Source organism: Scophthalmus maximus, chromosome 14, assembly GCF_022379125.1.
Source record: "Scophthalmus maximus strain ysfricsl-2021 chromosome 14, ASM2237912v1, whole genome shotgun sequence".
Taxonomy (NCBI): domain Eukaryota; kingdom Metazoa; phylum Chordata; class Actinopteri; order Pleuronectiformes; family Scophthalmidae; genus Scophthalmus; species Scophthalmus maximus.
In genome coordinates, this window is record NC_061528.1 from 14,182,501 (window position 1) to 14,187,248 (window position 4,748).

Below are 4,748 nucleotides of genomic sequence, written 5' to 3' on the forward strand. Positions count from 1 at the left end.
CAGGAAACTATGGATCAGGACTCGAAATACAATATATAGAGGGTTTTCTGTTCGTGTGTGCATATGACGTACTGTACTAATTTTGGTCTAACCTTTTAATTTCAGTTCATCAAAAGGGATCAGAAAAATAGGGTCAACATTTTTTTAAACATCCACAAAACCTCTCTGGTATGTTGCGGTGTGTATCAGACACTTGTGGCTAAATGTGCGACCTCAGAACTCCGGCGCACAAAATAGCAGCCAAGGAGCATGCTCATAGTTAAAATGTCACCTTTTCCAACCACACATAGGGAAGCCATGCACTGGTTCACGTGTGATGAATACACGATTGCAAACTAACGCGCACCTTATCGGTGAACGCGTTGCTAAAGTGGTTGCAAATGTTCAGGATGAACAGATGTAGACGTTTTTTTCACTGAAGGGCCGACGCACTTAGAAGAAAGCGAGATGTGTGTTGCTCAGCTCTGTTTGTGCTGATTGACTTGTCCTCTTGGCTCACATGAAGGGATACAGTGCTGGATTACAGGCCTGTATAGACCCAGTGTTAATGTTTAATGCGTGCCTTAGGGCTCAGCATGCTTATTACAGATCGGCCGGAGCAACAGTTGCGTTTCTGAAGGTCTGAGCTGTTTATACTGCACTTCATAATCTAAGCTGTATAACTATAACAGACCGTGGTGGCTGATGCGGCTGGCATGATGTCTGCCGCTCTAATGTGTGAAGAGTCGGCCTGCTGGAGTTTCCTACGGGATTTGCGGATCCGTTTAAGGTTGCAGTTGTGTCCGTGCAGTCGCGCAGTTGCGGTCGTTGTGTATGTGAGAAGCGGAGCTCGCTGGTGTGCAATCTTTAACTCACATAAGCATGCCATATCAAACAGTGAGATTAGTGATGAGGAGAAAAAAAAGGTTACAATTTCTTGAAACAAAAAGAAGAAAATGGTCTTAGCTCACAGAGTGATTATTAATGATCCGATTGAACAGAGCTATAGATCATAATACAGATACATGCATATAGGCTGAGAAAGGCGGCGGACGCAGCAAGAGAAAATACTCATATCAATGTTCAACGCATGGATTATCACACTTCTCTTCAACTCCTGATGTCCCACCGCAAAACACCCAGGAGGATTTCACACATTCTGCGACATGACTGTAATGTTGTCATCGGTATTGAATTCACGATTCATGGGTGTGATACAAAATGATCCAAGCGCCAGCCACATGAAGTAAAATGACACCAACAATTCAGGCATTTGCCTCAGTCTGCCTCTCAGGCCTCATTCCGACCGCCCTACCTCGCCGGGTGAGGTTGTGGGGGCTGTGTAGAGTCTGACGGCAGAGCCTGCAGATACAGATACTAAATTATGAAGTATACAGTAGATTATTTTGCATTTTCTATTTGACTCATTTGACTATTTCAACTTCCGTGATTCAATATAGTTATGGGGACGACAAGCTGGGAAATGAAAGAATTGTGTTTTCTCTGTATTCCTGTGTTGCTATTGTAGTGTAAGTTCTCAGCAGGCTTCTAAGAGCTGGTTCTGATTTCTAATACAATATGTGATCAGGTATCAGACAAGCCGTCCTGTACCTTCAAATAAACAACATATTATTAGAGGGGATATGAATGGCTATTTCTTTTTCTTTTTCAGTGTAAGGCAGTAAATCATGGTAAGTGAGTGATCAATGACCTTTAATCTTTTGCAATTTTTCATGGTGTCATTTGATGTAAATAGTGTGGAACAGGTTCAGTGTTTATGCTGTGTATGAGCTTTCCCCGTCGTATGAAAAGAGCAAAGCATCGGTGGAATAAAATTAATGATGTTTGTTTGAGTAAAGCCCTAAATATGAACAAAACTGGAAACATGTCACGCATGCAGCTTTTTGTTTAGCGTGAGCTGTCATTGGCTGATTGGACAGTGTTTCTAAACACGTCAGAACTGGCTCAGGTTTGTTATGGGGCAAATCCTTCTTACCCTGGCTGAATTAATGGCTGCCATATGATTAATAGAGGCAATAAATGACGGACCACCATGATGCAGAGACTGAGGGCAGAATTGAAACTATATTAAGAAAATTCTGGGACCTTTTTCAACCATTTTTGTTGACAGTGAGTTTAATATTATGTCAGAAGTTGCTGGGATGACTCATGTTTTATATATTCATTGTAAACTGTGTGTTTCAAGGCTTTATGGAATAACAGAAACTACACTTGCTCTTTGTCAATGATTAATGACCACAACCTTAAAATATGCTAACAGTTTATGGAATATTAATAAAAGAGGTTTTCAGCATACTTCATTGCTGTAAACATACCGTACGTTTATCTGAAATTGATTTTGTCAAACAAAAACACACCAAACTGTACAGTAAGTATACAATGATGAGGGTATGTAGTGGTTCAGATGCAGATGAATATTGGAAGAACCTGCAAGCATCACTATATCTGCATTGTAGCATAAAGGTGGAGTATCGGTTTCTCAATAAATACAATGGGAGGTAATCCAATTATTTCTATGATCATAGAGTTCAAAACCTCAGTTGAGACTCTATCTCTCTATCTTCGTCTCGACAGAAGACACTAAACTGTGCAAACAGAGTAACTGGTCAGTAAATATCACTGCAGTATTTATTACAGGTATGAATTTTCCAATCTTACCTCCCTCCGCCAATTACCTGTAGCCTAAATGAGTATGTGAGATTCATGAGGTACTGTGCTTTACGTCTCGAAATATGATGGCAGATGGGCGATGCTAATTGGCTCTTTGAGAATCTAAGAGGAGCAAAGTGATGGAGCGGACACATGGTTCTGTCGGCACACAATGTGTTTAATCCGCTCTGCCAAACTGACAAACACGCACACATGGTTAAACTGCACTCAGATGATGTCGGGATGCAGAATGTCAAGCTAATCCACGAGGAGCGGGTTTTATCTAAATCCCACCTGTTCTCTTGTGTATTAGAGTCCACAGGGTTTGTTTGTGTAAAAGTCCAATCTGACATAAAACTCTGTTGTAGACACTACTATGGCACGTTTCCATATCTCCCTGTACTTTTTATGTCCATCAGCATGTTTCAGTGCAGTGGTTGTGAATGGCATGAAACCTATTTGCTGCTTAAAATGCTTTTTAGTTTTTATGTACTCTATTGGTTATTTTAAGGGCAGTACAAGACAAAAAGAAAAAGTATTATCTTATCTGCAATCTGTCCTTAAGTTATTTGTTATTGATTAAGGACAGACCAAAATCCTGTAACCTGTAAAAAAGTCAAACAATGTAAACATTTATTTAAAAAAAAAATGAAATAAACTCATAATCATCTGCTATAAATTGGTGTTGCCAGGTTGAAAATATTCATACACATAGAGTTGTTTGTAATAACAAGAATAAATTGCATCTGTTAAGAGACTATGGTTAAAATACATATATTTCATTGTATGGTGACATATGATGTTCATGGTTAAAAATGTTAAAATTGTTAGTAAAAATGCATATGTGTGAGAGGAGAGAGAGCGAGTCGATCCACAAACAAGGAAGTCAGATTTTGCTTTTTATATTCCACAATTTGATATTGTACGGCTCAAAAGACTGTCTGAGGGGGTATCGGTATATACAACAGAGCTAATAGCTATAATATGGGCACTACATTGGCTGGAGGAAGTCCGGCCAAGGAGGGCGGTCATATGTTCAATATTAAAAACCCTTAGAGGAAGTAATCGGGGAGCCCGGCCAGACCTTGTTATGGAACTGATGGTTCTGTTATATAAAATCGAACAGGCTGGATGATTGGTGGGTTTTCTTTGGGTGCCTGCCCATGTAGGGGTGGATGGTAATGAGATAGCATGCAAGGCAGCTAAAATGACACTGAAAAGAGACATTGATGTAACAGTATGTATTGGGATATTAGAGTGCCAGTCTGTCATTAAGGAAAATGTAACAGCAGTGTGGCAAAGGCAGTGGGACAATGAAAAGAGCGGTTCTCATTAATTTTCAATTCAGGACAGGGTACAGGCAGAACAGTGCTACCTGGGCAAAGAAAGAAGACACTCCATAATAATGACCAGGCTGCGGCTCAGACATTGTGGGCTTGCTTGGGATCTAGCAAAGATGGGCAAGCATGAGGATGGACTCAACATGTACTTTTGGATTGTCAGCAATATAAATATCAAAGAGAGCAGTTATATACTGGGCAATGTCACATACGGCTACAGCATGTGACTTTGAGAGACCTACTAAACCCTCCTGAGCGTCAAATGGAGATAGTGGAATCAGTCATGGATTTTATCTCTGCCACAGGATTTTAACCCTCTGAAAATGACGATAACTGGAAATAGTACCTTGACTTACCTGTGAGAGGCAGCAAAGTAGGAAAAGAGGAGACAATCATAACAAGATTCAGATTTGGACATACCGGACTAATTGGTACACATTCAAAATCGGAAAACATAACTCAGGAAACTGTGACAATTGCGGACAAGAGGAAAACTATAGAACATATCATAGTACACTGTCAAAAATATGGGACTGAGAGAACACGACTCAGTCAGAACCTCAGAAAGCTCAGGATGAAACTGAATATTGTGGACTTTTTACAGCAAGATTCACAGAATGAATGCTGTAGTCATTTAAAACAGTACCTCATGGAAAGAAAGGTGTTAGGGAGAATCTAATGATATTGTACGTTTTTGTTTTGTTTTGATGTGTTTTTTGTGTGATTCTGATCCACACTCCACACCAGCTGGTGGCAGTA